This window comes from Vulpes vulpes, chromosome 14, assembly GCF_048418805.1.
Source record: "Vulpes vulpes isolate BD-2025 chromosome 14, VulVul3, whole genome shotgun sequence".
Taxonomy (NCBI): Eukaryota; Metazoa; Chordata; class Mammalia; order Carnivora; family Canidae; genus Vulpes; species Vulpes vulpes.
The window spans coordinates 73,150,456-73,166,471 of record NC_132793.1 but is presented as its reverse complement, the minus strand read 5'-3'; the positions used below and the strand labels follow the sequence as shown (position 1 = coordinate 73,166,471).

The 16,016-nt window shown below is 36.0% G+C and overlaps 1 protein-coding gene across 8 annotated transcripts in view; it reads left to right on the top strand.

The window, feature by feature from the left end:
* Nucleotides 1-16,016, top strand: part of ATG10 (autophagy related 10) — a 215,775-nt gene that overhangs the window by 153,154 nt on the left and 46,605 nt on the right. For 2 of the 8 annotated variants that reach the window (XR_011997044.1, XR_011997043.1), the window contains exon 6: nt 6,953-7,115. The exons of the other annotated variants lie outside the window; for them this stretch is intronic. The gene's annotated coding sequence lies outside the window, so the exon portion shown is untranslated. The remainder of the gene's footprint in view (nt 1-6,952; nt 7,116-16,016) is intronic. 8 annotated transcript variants of the gene reach the window in all.

The following is a 16,016-nucleotide window of genomic DNA, read 5'->3' as shown; positions in this document are numbered from 1 at the left end:
TCTTCATCTTTAGTAATCACACTTCTGTTCTCTGAGCATTTGTCTTGATGATAAGGACCTGTTCATGTCAGATATGAACCCTCTCTTTTGATGACAAGCCACTAATGAATCTCATACATTTGATTATGGTGATTACTTACCTGCTTCTGTCCAACATTACGAATTACCTATTATTTCAACCCTGTAGCCTAATAAAGAACTTCTGAAAGAAAGTTAACAGATGCCTACGTTGGATCTGCCCAAATTGGTACAGTGAATGTTTCAATAATAATTACTTGCAGGTGTGGGCTGTATGTTTTAGGTAAAGAGCCCCTGCAATCTTGGCTCAGACTAAAAGTCATAAGATAAGAAAGGATACCTTGAATTTTGCTTGAAGATGTTTGTATTTATGTATGTGGGTGTGTAAACAGTCAGATAAGTAATTTTTTTTACTGTTTTTTTGTTTTTAAGCTTTATATTATGGAAAATTATAAATATATACAAGAGTAAGGAAAATACTATAATAATACATTTGCAAACTAATGGCCAGTCTTATTTTTTTAGTATCTCACCCAATCTGGAATTTTATTTTATTTTATTTTATTTTAAGATTTTATTTATTTATTTATTCATGAGAGACACAGAGAGAGAGAGAGAGAGGCAGAGACACAGGCAGAGGGAGAAGCAGGCTCCATGTAGGGAGCCCGAAGTGGGACTTGATCCTGGGTCTCCAGGATCACACCCTGGGCCAAAGGCGGTGCTAAACCACTGAGCCACCCGGGCTGCCCCTAATCTGGAATTTTAAAAAGCAAATCCTAGACATCCTATCTCATTCATTCAAATTTAAGTATATATCTTTAAAAGATAAGGGCTTTGTACCAATTTTTATAGCAGCTTTATCCATGATTGCCCAAATGGAAACAACTCTGATGCCCTTCAGACCATGGAGATTAAACAAAATGGTACTCCTTACTAGGTAATCCTATTCAGTAATAGAAAGGAACCAACTACTGATATGCTGAACAATGTGGATGAGTGTTCAGAGAATTACTCTGAGTACAAAAAGGCAGTCCAAAAGGTTGTGTAGTTTATGATTCCACTTATTTTGAAATGACAAAAATATAGATTAGAGAAGGGATTTGTTGTTATTGGGTGTTAGAGAAGGAGTTATAAGTGGGACAGAAGAGATTGTGGCTATGCAAGGCAACATGAAGGAACCAATGGAAATGTAGCAATGGGAATGTCCTATATCTGACTTTATCAATGTTAGTATCTTGTTGTGGTATTGTACTATTGTTTTGCAAGGTGTTACCACTGGGGAGCTGGTGAAGGATATGAATAATCTTTCTGTATGATTTCTTACAACTGCATTTGGAATCTATAGTTATCTCAAAATAAAAAGCTTAATTAAAAAGAGGTAAGGACTTGGGACTCCTGGGTGGCTCAGCGGTTGAGCGTCTGCCTTTGGCTCAAGGCGTGATCCCGGAGTCCTGGGATCGAGTTCTGCATCAGTCTCCCTGCATGGAGCCTGCTTCTCCCTCATTCTGTGCTCTACCTCTCTCTCTGTGTCTCCCATGAGTGAATAAATAAAATCTTAAAAAAAAAAAAGGTAAGGACTCTTAATAAACATAACCACATTTCTGTTATCACAAAAAATTGTTAGTAATTTCTTAATATCATTAAATAACCAATTGATGCTTAAATTTCCACAATTTTAAAAATTTTTTTACACTTTCTGTGAATCAGGATTCAAATAAGGTTTATACATTAAAATGGTTAGCATCTCTTCAGACGTTTGAAACAAAGATTCTCATTCCTCTCTCTTTTTCCTTATAAATTTTTGTTGAAGAAACAAGGTTGTTTGTACTGTAGTATTTGTAGTCTGTTTTGTTTATTTCCTATTAATATCTGGTGGTGGTTGGTGTATTCCTTCCTGAGTGTTCCATAAACTGCTAGTTAGATCTGGAGGCTTGATCAGATTCAGGTTTGTTTTGGGGGGCAATACTTCATAGGTGATTTTGGATACTCTTGTCAAAAGGCACATAATGTTTGGTTATTGTTCTTTTTTGTGGTGTTAGCAGCCATTCATGATTACTGCCTAGATCCATTAACTCATTAGGGTTTGCAAATGGTGATGCTCTAATTCCCTCACTCATTATTTATTAATTGAACTGCTTTCTAACAGCAGTTTCCCTCACCAGCTTATTACTTGAGGTATGCTTGTATAGAAAGTGCAGGATAAATGTTTCTAGCTTTTAAGATAATGAGCTGGTTCTCTAGCGTCCAAAGGTGACCAAGAAAGTTTTCTTGTGTATCTTTATGGACTCATGAATATAAATGTTTTATGCATTTCAGTTCATTATAGTAATTATCTTTATTGTTGCTTGATTGTTGCAATGACATGGATGAAACAATGCTAAGTGAAATAAGTCAGTCAGAGAAAGAAAAATGCCATATGATTTCACTCATATGTGGAATTTAAGAAACAGAACAGATGAACGTAGGGGAAGGGAAGGAAAAATAAAATAACAGAGGGAGACAAACCATAAGAGACTCTTAACTGTAGGAAACAAACTGAGGGTTGCGGGAGGGGAAGTGGGTCGGGGGATGGGATAACTGGGTGATGGGCATTAAGGAGGGTACATGAGGGATGCCTGGGTGGCTTAGTGGTTGAGTGTCTGCCTTCGGCTCAGGGTGTGATCACGGTGAGGGGATACAGTTCCGCATCAGGCTGCCTGTGAGGAGCTTGCTTCTCCTATCTGCCTCTCTCTCTGTGTGTGTCTCTCATGAATAAATAAATAAATAAAATCTTTAAAAAGAAAAAGAAGGGCACATGATATAATGAGCACTGGGTGTTGTATCCAACTAATGAATCACTGAATTCTACCTGATAATACAGCTGATAATACAGCATGTTACCTAAATTGAATTATTTTTATTTTTATTTATTTTATTTTTATTTATTTTATTTATGATAGTCACACACACACACACACAGAGAGAGAGAGAGAGAGAGAGAGAGAGAGAGGCAGAGACATAGGCAGAGGGAGAAGCAGGCTCCATGCACTGGGAGCCTGACGTGGGATTCGATCCCGGGTCTCCAGGATCGCGCCCTGGGCCAAAGGCAGGCGCTAAACTGCTGCGCCACCCAGGGATCCCCCTAAATTGAATTTAAGTAAAAAAAATTTTTTTAAGTCTCCTTAAGTTGGCTCCTGAGTTATTTTGATATAACCCAAGTAGCTCTGAAAGCTTCTTGCTTTTTGGTTTGACAAGTTGTTGCACATTAATATTGTGCAAATCATGCCCTGACTTACCCCTCCATTTTCCAAGGAGGCTTGCTTTCTTTCAGAGCCTTTATCAAGGTGCTGGAACCAGAGTGAACACCACTGCTTTCTAGCTGTATGAACGTGGGCAGAAATCAAAAACTCTCTGTGTCTTATTTTTCCATTAAAGATTATGGCAATATTTACTTAGGATTGCTGGGAAGACTGAAAAAGAGGGCTGCATACAAAGCTCAACCGGTGTCTTATCTCCCTTCAGATATTTTCTAACACCTGAACTGTGCACTTTAAATTTGGAAACCAAGACTTTGGAGGTACTTTATTTTGTGATTCCACAAGGCTGTCTGAGTACAAGTAAATGAATGGGATTGGATGGATAAAGTTGAAAAAAAATTTGTTATATTTCCTCATGTGACACAAATACTATGAGAGAACTGAATTAAATGTTTGCGGGGAGTAAAGAGGAAACTGTGCAATATATATTTTACATATCCCAAATACCATTAATTTCATTTTGAAGACTTCATCATGTCTAAAACATGCAAAAATATGGTAATTAATTTCAGTGAGTTTTCATTTTTTTTCCCATCATAAATCTCTCAGGGTAAAAAAAAAGACACAAAACAAAACTCAAACACAACAAAAAATAAAACTCCTCAGGTACCTTTTGGTGAGTAGATTGCTTTTGACTCTCGGTGATGCAGGAAGCCACTGGTTAAGGAGTCTTAAATAATGAAGCTTGATATGTTGCCTAGTGATTTATAATGATGGCTGATAAACTGATGATTTAATTGTGCTTCCTCTTGTAATAATCTTAAGTGCTCAAGTGAAGTTCCAGTGATTGGCTTTCTTCTGAACTCAGTCTCCCTGGAGTCTTTAGGCATCTCTTTTACACAACATCCGATAACTGACTTTTAACTGCTCCTATTTTAAATAATACAAATCAATTAAAACACACAGCTGTTTAACAAAACTTCTCCGTGTTGGTATAGGTCTCGGTGGGTATTTCCTGATGGCTCATAATGACATCAATTTAGTGCACCTGGTAGGATCTGTGTGAACTGGAAGTGGCTTAATTCTTAAATGACAAGAAAATTAAGAAGCCTTTTATGGATTGCTGCTGCTGCTTGAGAATCCCTGCCAGCGCCACTGTAGACTCTTCCATGGTGGAGTTTTATTTAAATGGAACTACAGACATCATGTGATTGTTTTCTCTGTAATTTGCTGCTAATTTGTTGATTCTGGGTTTCCAGATATTCGTTCTGGACATTAATAAGTCACTTCCGTGGATAGGTTTATAGTGCCGTAATCTATCTTGCAGACTTTTTATAGAAACTTTCTAATGTTTTACCAATACTCGATGATTCTAGCACATTCTACTGTCTTAGGAGAGTGAAATATGCATTCATCACTTGTATCTCGTTTTCTTTGGTGTTTTAGGGTAATGATGACAGTGCTATTTATCTCTATCTTTATTAGTAATTATTTATAGAGTATTAGTCTGCACATGGATTGTGACTTTTAATATTTACTGAATGCTGATGCTGAGAGTACTTCACTTTCCATATTTTTTAAAAAACATCAATTCAGAAATACCCACTGTCACTCACACTTCATTGTGCTTCTCTTGTTTTGGGGGTGAAAAACACATTTTTCTAAGTTTTGCTTGTTCCTCAGACTTTCTTTACATTAAGAAGTATATGAAACTTTGTTCTCATGATCTTCGACTAAATAATTAATTTCTTTCAAAATTTTCTTTGAGTTTATACCCTGGAATGTTTTTGGAAAGCCTTAACTTTATCCTAGGTGCTCATTAGGCATTGGTATGATATTACTTTCTTACCCAGCTTTTCTTTTTTATAGTTTTCTGGCCACTAACCACCAAGTAAGTGTTCAAATTAATCTAAGTAATAGTGGGGGGTAATTTATTATGTAAGATCCTTGTCTTAAATTAATTTCTAAGATGTTTTGTTTTATTCCATTTTAATGAGAGTTCAAGGTAACTAAACAAGATATATATATTTTGTAAATAACCAGCTTATCCTGATATATTTGAGTTTCACTTCTCTAAAATGAAATTTATTTCACAATGTAATAAAAACAAGAAACTGGTTAATGTACTTTGTTATATGTATATCTGGTTGAGCAGAGTATGGCTTAACTTTTTAGCATCAAAGTTGCACTTTTGACTTAGCAAATGCCTTGAATTTATATGAGGGCTTTCAGAATTTCCCAGCATTTCATTGATCCTGAAATTTCTATTTCTAAAAAAGGAGAAGCTTATAAATATAAGAATAAAATACCATTTAAAATATTTATAATTAATTTTAATATTATTCATCTTAGTACATTTCATTTTGATAATTACCTACCATCAATTTTAATTTTTAATAAACATCTTAGTTCCAAAACTTTACATTTGAGGAATATTTATACTCTCGTTTCTGGTTTTTGAGAAAGATTGTTGGTGGGTAGGTGGAAAAGCAGCAGCTATAGGCAAGGAGAGAAGCCTGGGAGAGCAGAAAGGCTGGCACAGGCCCCAGAGAAGGAAGAAGATAGACACTGCAGAAACACTTATCCAGACAGGTCTTGAGTCCTCTGTAAGAGTATAAGCTTCCTAAAAGAGGTGCTATTTGTTTTATCTTATTTTGGGCACAATGTAATTTGTATGATACATACACACCTATCATATACATACATACTATGTCATACAAATTACACATGACATACATATTATACCATGCAATTATTGCACATTTTTTCATTCCACCTCCTAGCCCCTTCAGCTCCTTTTTCTCATCTGTTGTTTTCCTGATTCTTTCCCATGTGAACTGTTACATTCATTCCCCATATTTTATTTACAGTTTATATTGTATGGTTTATAACTTGGCCATTAAATAGGTATAATACCAAAGTATATAAAGTATGTGTGCAAGTCATTCCAATTATTGTATTACATGCTGATATTTTTTTCAGTATATTAATTTGTTTTTACTTCTCTCTGTCCAATCTGAATTTCAAAAATATCTCAAGTGGTGTAGACATACAGTCTAATATAAGAGTAATGCATATACTATAACCACCAAAGCAAGTGAATAAGAACTAAATGGTGGAGAGGAAAAGACAATTGTAGCAGAAAAAGTTAAGCTACAGGTCATTTCTGAGTTTTCTCGAACAACGAGTAACAGGGAAAGCCAATTAAATCCATTGTTTTTATTCTGTTGTGGAAGGAAGGAGACAAGTTTATCAACAGAGACAAACTTTTCTTGTGTTAAATTTTAGGAAGACAATTTTACAAATATGAGAAGCTGGTCTCTTTTATAAATACCACTTAAACCAACGTTAGGAGATGGGGAGGGAGTGATGTCCAATTGTAGTTGTGTGAGAGTTACAGTAATATATATTGTGTGTTTCTCTTTATATAGCAAAGGCCCTTATTAGCAACTTACTGTTTAGAATCAGCCTGGAGATGGATGTTGAGTGCTTGAAAATTTTTTTAAATTTGAATGCCTTTAAACCGGATATATGCTCTGTAGTTAATCATGGTCAGTTGCTTTCCTTATTGCCTCATGCCTTGTCTATACTTATTTACTTTATGTATCTTCTAAAGATACAAAGAATGAGCTTAGAAATTCTGTGTGATTCTGAATTTGTGACTTTTTTTTAAGATTTTATTTATTTATTCATGACAGTTACAGAAAAAGAGAGAGGCAGAGACACAGGCAGAGGGAAAACAGGCTCCATGCAGGGAGCCCGATGAGGGACTTGATCCTGGGACTCTGGTATTATGCCCTGAACTGAAGATAGACGCTCAACCACTGAGCCACCCAGGCGTCCCTGAATTTGTGACTCTTGGTATGTGCTTTAAACTATCCTCAGATAAAAGTGCTATCATTTGGGCTTGCATTTTTAAGAATTGCTATTTTTTTTCTAATTAACAAAAGTAATACCTACTGATGATTTTTAACAAAATATAGAGTAGCAAGAAGCAAGGAAAAAGTACTCATAATCTCAAACATTCAGTGGTGCCATTGTTAACCTTTCAGTGCATAGCTTTCTATACATATGTATATTTATTTAACTATATATACATATGTAATATATATCTATATATGTATATTTTATATATAAATATACACAAATACAAATGAGATTATACTATGCACTGGATTTCTGAAATTTACATCACAGGTGTCTTTTCATGTCAAAATGTAAATACATCTAAATTTTCCTTTTAGAGACAGAACATGAGAGACTCCTAACTCTGGGAAACGAACTAGGGATGGTGGAAGGGGATGTGGGCAGGGGGTGGGGGTGACTGGGTGACGGGCACTGAGGGGGGCGCTTGATGGGATGAGCACTGTTATTCTCATGTGTTATTCTATATGTTGGCAAATTGAACACCAATAAAAAATAAATTTATAAATAAAAAATAAATTTAAAAAATTTTCCTTTTAATAACTGCATAGATTTCCATTCTAAGGCCATGCTGTAATTGTTTTAACCAATTTTATACCTTGAACATTGAGTTCTTTTCTAATTGTATTACAAACAAGTCCTAAGTGAACATCCTTGTAAGTATAATTTATGTAGTTGTCAGATTATTTTTTTGGAATAAATTCTTAGAAGTGAAACTGGTGAGTCAGTAAGTATTCAGTTTTAAAGATTTTGTTAAATATTTCCATGTCAATATCAGAAAAGTTGTGCTAAATCGTACTACCAGTAGTATATTAGAGAACCCATTTCCCTAAGTGCTCACTGACACTGGTCATAATTGTTCTTCTTAATGTGCTACAGTCTGATGTCAACTAGGCTTCTGATTGGAACCATGTAGTTGAATACTGAAGTTACTGATGAATAGCTGAAATGTAGGTTTTTCTTGCAGTTCATTGGCACATACACTTTAGACACTAGGGAAGTTGACATATGGTCATAATTAAAGGGTCTGATTTCCATTGTTGCCAACACTGAGCATTGTTTCTCCTGTCCAGAGAGTACCTGCCAGCAGTTCTGAGGCTGTTTTTTTTCTTTGTAAGCCTTATTAGATTTACACAAATGATTGAGCAGAATCATGGAAGCCTGTAAGTCCTGCTCCTTTAAGTACAGAAGATAGGATATCAGATAGCAAGATTTTTGCCAGCAAGAATTATGTCATCCACCTCCCCCAGATAACAAGACTTGTATGGAATATTTGACTGAGTAAGACTGTATCTGAAGTGGCCTGCCAGATGATGTAACTATTAATACGCCTCCCTGAAAACAATTAAGAGTTAGCATTTTGAATACTTTCAAAGTACTATCCATGTGGGTCCCAAAGAACGTCTTCCCAAACTGGCAAATTTGGTTTTGGTACTGTTAAACTGTTCCTCCTGTCAGTAATTAGCTGCTGGATTAATGTATTCTTTAAATAGTAAGGTCATCACCATATAAACAGGCACTTGTCTTTCTGTGTACTGTCACAGGACATCAAATACTCACTTCTGTAAGCTTATGAAAGTGGAAATATATGTGTGGGGCATGAATGCAAGTCTTTTAACATTAGAATTTATCTTGTCTTAAGGATTTTTCTGGTAACAATAGCTAACATTTAGGGGGCATTTCTCAAGTGCCGAGCATTCTGCTGAATACACATACATACCATTTACCTTAATCTTCTGAACATCCCTGTTAGGTTGGGTCTGTTCCCCAAATTTTAAGGCACAAAGGCATCAGACAACCTGCTAAAGGTCATGCGTCTACTAAGTGGTAGAACCAGAATTTGAGCTAATAAGCTTTTGAGCTCCTATCTTAATCACTATGTCTTAGCTCCTCCCACAGTGCTAATCTTGTTCTCAAGTTGTTGTCATATTACAGATATATTAAAGTAGATATGTCCCCTTTCTGGGTCATGGACCTCTTTGAGAATTTGATGAAAACTCTGGAAACTTTTCCTAGGTATACAGTATTTTGCAACCCTAATCAGGAGACCCCTCAACAGGACATCCAAATCCTTGGAACTTGTAGTGACTATGGTGCATTAGAACTCGACATTCACCCTGCCCTCCTTGTCTTGTGCTCTTCCTGTACTGCAGACCCTGGAAAGCTAAAACACAATCTCTATCTCCCTCTTGGAGAGGGGTCTGAATCTGATTAAGGTTCTTCACATCAGATGCATTTGTGCAGGATTTGGAAGGCAAAAGGGCTGGAGGCTGCACTTGGTTGGAAACACTGCAGGTCATGGAGGTTCTCTCTGTGGCTCCATTGTTCAGTCAGTAGCTTTGAGTGAGTCAAAAGGCCGAGGATGGGGCAGTCATTTTGCTGGTGTGAATTGCAGCAGGTGTGGTGTGGCCCTGGTGGGGCCACAGTAGAGGGAGGTTTCTGATCACGAGAGTGGGGCTATGATTCTAGAATGGCAGATTCTTGATCTGAAAAGAAGCAGTTGGTCGCATGGTGTCCAGTTCTCCAGTATGAACTCGGAAGTTGTTCTTGGAAAGTCACTTAGAATTTGTTTATTTAGCCCTCCCAATAAAGGCTTTAGCTAGTCAGCGTAGATTCTGTTTTTTTGCAACTGAACCTTGACTGCTAGAGTAATATATAGCTGGACCCACGGATAGTTTTTTTTCAACAGGTTGGGAGTTTGGCTCTGAAGTCAGAAACACTTAGGTTCTTATTCAAGTTCTGCTTATTAACATTGCAACTAAGGACAGATTCAAGGACACATTACTTGACATTTCCCCTTCCTCATTCTCAGAATGGAAAATTATTTCTATATGGAAACTATTATAAGGACTACCTCATTAGGTTGTTGTAAGAATTATGTGAGTGAATGCATGTGATTCCTAGCACTGATGCTAGGTATGTGAGTAATTATTATTGTTAATCCATTAATACTGTGAAAAGGAAAATTCATGGGCATAATTTCTATTTCGTATAAAATATAGACTGCAGTGGTCAATAGAATAATTGTGGAGCCTCACGTTTCCTGCAGCAGTATATAACAGGCACAAAGTGATAGCTTATTGAGGAAGAAGCTGGTCTAGAGTACATAGGGGTTGTATTTACTTATAAACTAAATAAATAACTAAATAAAGAGTTTTGTAGTTCTCATTCAAAATAACATTCAAAGAGTTATGGTAGTGAATCTCCTTTCTCAGGAGAGACCCTCAGCTTTTTAGTGTGCTGTGTTTTATATAATGCGCTTGGCAAATCATGGGAGCCGTGTCCCAAGGCTGTGAGAACAGAAGTAGCCAATCAGTGCCTGTGGGAATCTATCTCCACAGTGCTTCTCCCCGAAATGCCATGAGCAGTTTCATTCTACAATCTATAGTTGTTACTAGGCCTGTGGCTAAACCTACAGCTTCCTATTGAGACATAGATATATCTTTGCATACCCTACAATACATCTCGAGTTGAATACTACAGATAATGTAGCCAATTTTTAAAACCACTTGCTGGTAAAAGGAGTTAAATTGAATACATGTCTAAGTAGCTTCCTTTAATCAATATGACTCTTTCTGTCAGGCTTTCTCCCTACCCGCACCCTCACCCCCCAGCCTTATTCAAATAGTCCTTAATAACCAAGAACTCAAGGACCTGTTGCTCAAACCCTCACATGGCAGTAGGCAGGTTTGAAAAACTTAGATTTGTTAATATACAGCCATATTAACAGCCAGATATGTTAATATGCAGCGGAGAGCTCCATGATCTATAATCAGATTAATTTCAAACAGCCCATAAAGGAGAAAAACCTGTAAGAGCCCCGTAAAATGGTCACTTTAGATCCTCCAAAGTACATCTCATACATAGAAAAAAACCAATAAAATGCAATTATTTTCCACGTTTTATTTAATTTCTTCACAGGCATGTTTGACATCAATGTCACCAGCAAGAAAGGCTAAATGACCGTTAGTGCTGGTCTCTTGAATATGTTAAGCTAGATAACTAACCTTGCCTTGTTTCTTGACAAAGGGAATTTTAGTATTGAGACATGTCAGGTCAATCTTTTGAGAGAGTTGAGTCAGGAATATATAAGTCTATACTGTTTCTAGCAGGTTGCTCAGAAAAAAAGCCTTTTGGTCTTAACTGAGATCAGTGTGGCCAAGCCTACCTTTGCATCTGCCAAAGTTATTTTGCAGAGTGAGTGAATAAAAATGGTTCTTAGATTCCATAGCCTTGGATGTCACAGAGTTCATTCTGTCAGACAAGTTGGTTTTAACAACTAATGATATGACTCTGAAGGAAGATGATCAGGGTGTTGGAATTTAGCTGTCCATTCTGGCATCTCACAAGGCACAGACTTTTGGCCCTTTGGGTATGTTCTAGAACTCCCTTATAATAATAATAATAATAGTAATAGTAGTAGTAGTAGTAATAATAATAATAATAATAATAATAATAATAATGTAGCCACTTAACTTTGAAATGAAGGATACTAAGTTTCCACGAGTCCCGGTAGTGTCTCCTTTTTTTCTTTCAGCTCACTTATACCTTAGATACCAAGGCCAATCTGCAGACACACCAAGGTGGCTCAGGGAAATCACCCGGGACACCCTTTTTTCCTTGCTTTTGCAAAGTCTGCTTTTACTCTTGTCTCATTCCTGTCTGGTTTCAAGGATTTTGTTGTTTAACTCTGGTGTTGACACTCTGGTTTCATGACCTTGGTATTTGAGAGTGATCTTCCTGATGCACAAACCTCAGCTCTCTCTTCCCAACATTGGCTTGGGTCTTGATTCCCTTATTACCTGAAGAAAAGTTCTCCTGTCTTCTTCTGGCCCACAAAGAACAAATTTGGGAAGATCTTCTTAACCATCCCAAACTTTTCAGCCAGGATTGGGTGGAGACTGAAGGAATGTGAAGTATAGCATAACCAACCAGACATTCTGAGATGAGAAGTTTTCCAAACCAGTCTGTCTAAGGATAGTGGTGACTTTCTGCATGATAGTTTGGGAATTTTAAGGGCCCTTTAGTTTATTTCTGTCTGTCTGTATCTATAGATAAAATTATTTTTGCACCCATACGAAGTTCACGTTCAGGGTCTCAGGTGACTTACCTCATCTGAGTCCAAGTACCCTGAGAACCCTTGCCAAGGGCTAGTGTTCATCAGGAAATGAAGTCTGTTTCCTGATCTATGAGTGTTTTCTCCAAGTCCTAATTACTGTGTGATGTTACATGCCCTGCCATGGAAAAGAGAAGCCCTCATTTTTAAGAGTGAAAATATGAGTGAAAAATGAGAGAGGGACTGGGCCTAGGGAAGGTTAATTAAGGGGATTTAGCTGGTAATGCAGTGTATTTCCCATGGGGTTTCCATTTAATTCACCTGCCCAATTCTAGATTTTATTTGTAGACATTTTAAGTAATACTAGGTGAGCTAAATAAACCACGTTCCCATTTAATAACCAAAATAGAAGGCTGCATTCTTTAGAACGCACATTTTCTACATGTTTTCTGTAGTTTTGACCTCAACTTTAAACTCACTTTGAGAAGCAGAGTTTCCACAATCTGAATCTATGGTCTGAGAGGTTATTACTCTCATTTTGCAATATTCTAAGGACAGGCAGCTGTTGCATTTTAATTGAAAAGAAAATCCCAGAAGGGAACAGTACTAGAATAGGTTCTTGGGATTTGGGGACTTGCTTGAAACTTTATTTAATTGCTGTTTTGCATGACTTTTCACATTGATTCTTCTGAAGACCGAGCATCCTAATTTTGTTAGTGTAAGTTGTTACTTAATATGATGATTCACCGTTAACTTCTGGAAAGGAGCGTGATGTGCCCTAAACATTTTCAGGTATATATATGTGCACATTCAGCTCTCACATGGATACATTATATAGCTAATTTCCCCTAGTTTTTCCTGCAAATGTTTCAATCAAAGCCAGGCAGGTTCCTTTGATCATTTTTCTCAGCTGCGGGGATTTTTCAATTCTAAATGCTAATATTTATTTTTCAGAAGTCAGTTTCAGAAAAAGATTGATTTTTTTAAGAAAGAACTTAGAAAAATTTTGAAATTTTGAGTGGGAGTGATGGATTGTTTCTATTTTCATGAAAAGAAAACAAAGTAAAAAAAAAATCTCCAAGTCAAACAAAAACAGTCTCGCCAATATTAGTTAAGTAAACATTTTTCTGGAAGAATATTTACTGATTTTTCTCAGCATATGAAAACTATTTATTTCATGGTGAAATTTTTGTGCTTGTGAGGAATTGTCTCAAACTTTTCTTTTTAATTGATAAATTTCCTAAGTCTTAATAAATAGACCCTGAGTCATTAAGATACATATATTTAAAAAAGAGCATAGACTTTATAGAAAGAAAGAAAGAAAGAAAGAAAGAAAGAGGTGGACTAAAGGCTGGATGTGCTTTTTACAAGCTATATATATATGTCTTTGGACGAGTTGCCCAAAATTTATTTTGCCTGACATTAATATAGCTATACCAACTTTATTTTAGGTGGTATTTGTTTGATAAGTCTTTATCTACTTTTAATTATTCATCTTTCTCTGGTTTATTTTTTTCCTGGTAAATAGAACATTATTTTAAAAATTTCATATAGTAAAATTGACTTTTTTTTGGTGAACAGTTTTGTAACTATTGACAAACACATAGAGTTGTGTAACTCTTGCCACAATCAGGATACTGTACAGTCTTTTTTACTGGCCCCAGACTGCCAGGTGCTACTCTGTATAGTCAACACTTTCTCTCACCCCAACCCTTGCTCTCTGTGCCTGTGCTTTGCCTTTCTCAGAATGCCATATATAGATTTATACAATACACAGTAGTCCCCCTTTTATCCACAGTTTTGCTTTCTGAGGTTTTAATTATCAGTGATCAACCATGGTCTGGAGGCAGATGATTCTCCTGACAGATCCTCAGAGTCAGTAGTAACCTGACACTACACTGCAATGCCTGTGTCATTCACCTCAGTTCATCTTATCACATAGGCATTTTATCATCTCATGTCATCATCAGAAGTGTGATGTTTCTATTGTTAAATTTCTGAGGCACCTCTTTAACTGCTGTACCAATTTATATCTCTACCAACAGTGCAGGAGGGTTCCCTTTTCCCTACATCCTCACCAACACTTGTTGTTTCTTGTCTTTTTTTATTTGAACCATTCTGACATCACTGTAGTTTAGATTTGCATTTCCCTGATGAGTAGTGTGTTGAGCATCTTTTCATGTGTCTGTTGGCCATCTGTATGTCTACTTTGGAAAAATGTTCAGGTCCTCTGCCCATTTTTATTTGGATTATTTGGGGGGGGGGAGTTTGGGGTGTTGAGTTGACATAAGTTCTTTATATTTTTTATTTTATTTTATTTATTTATTTATTTATTTATTTATTTATTTATTTAGAGATCATGAGCAGGAGGAGGGGCAGAGAGAGAGGGAGAGAGAGAGAATCTCAAGCAGACCCTGTGTCTAGTGTGGAACTCCATGCAGGGCTCCATCTGATGACCTTGAGATCACGAACTGAGCTGAAATCAAGATGCTTAACCAAATGAGCCACCCCAGTGCCCTAATTCGTTGTATATTTTAGATATTAGCCCCTTATAGGATATATCATTTGCAAACATCTTCCCTTTATTAGATTACATTTTTGTTTTGTTCATAGTTTCCTTTGCTGTGTAAAATCTTTTTATTTTGATGCAATCCCAATAGTTTATTTTTGTTTTTGTTTTTGTTTCTGTTGCCTGAGAAGACATATCTAGAAAGAAGTTGCTAAGGCCAATGTCAGAAAATTACATCCTCACCAGCACTTGGCATTGTCAGTTTTTAAATTTGTTTTAACCATATCAATTAATGTAGAATAATGTCATTTTTTTAATGTTTTTATGTTGCATTTACTTAATGACTAATGGTGTTGAGTATCTTTTTGATGTGTTTATTTGACATTCCTGTATTTTCTTTGGTGAAATATCTTTTCAAATCTTTTGTCCATTTTTTAATTGGATGCTTTGCATTCTCATTATTGGGTTTTGAGAGTTCTTTACATATTCTAGATACAAGTCCTTTACCAGATATGTGATGTACAAATACTGTTTCCCAGTGTGTGACTCCTTTGATTCTTTTAGTAGTGTCACTCAAAGAGCAAAAGCATTTAAATAATAGGAAGTCCAGTTTGTCAAAAAATATTTTTGTACTGTACTTTTAGTATTATATCAAATAACTCTTTGCCTAGCCAAGATCACAAAGATTTTTTCCTAGATATTTTAAAGCTTTAATTTTTACATATTCCTGTGTTCCATTTTAAGTTAATTTTTGTGTAAGGTATGAGTATGGGTTCAGGTTTATTTTATTTTTTTGCATGTGGATGTCCAGTTGTTCCAGCACAATTTGATAAGAGATTGTTCTTTTTTGATGGAGTTACCTTGTACCTTTGTCAAAAATCAATTGGCCATATATGAGTGGATCTATTTTTAGACTTTCTTTTCTTTTCCATTGATCTATTTTTCTGTCCTTTCACCAATACCACACTGCCGTGCTTATTGTAGCCTTTATATTAAGTCTTGAATTCAGAGTGTAAGTCTCTCAACATTGTTCTTCTTTTTTGAAATTGTGTCAGCTATTCCTTTGCCTTTTCATATAAATTTTAGAACCAGCTTGTCAATATCCACAAAATTTGGAATTTTTAATGGAATTGTCTCTGATCTATATAGATCAATTTGGAGAGAAATAGCATCTTAACAATAATGAGTTTTTCACTATGTGAAAAGGTATAACTCTATTTTTGTATGTCTTTTTTGCTTTCTTTCATCAGTGTTTTTTATAGTTTTAAGCATT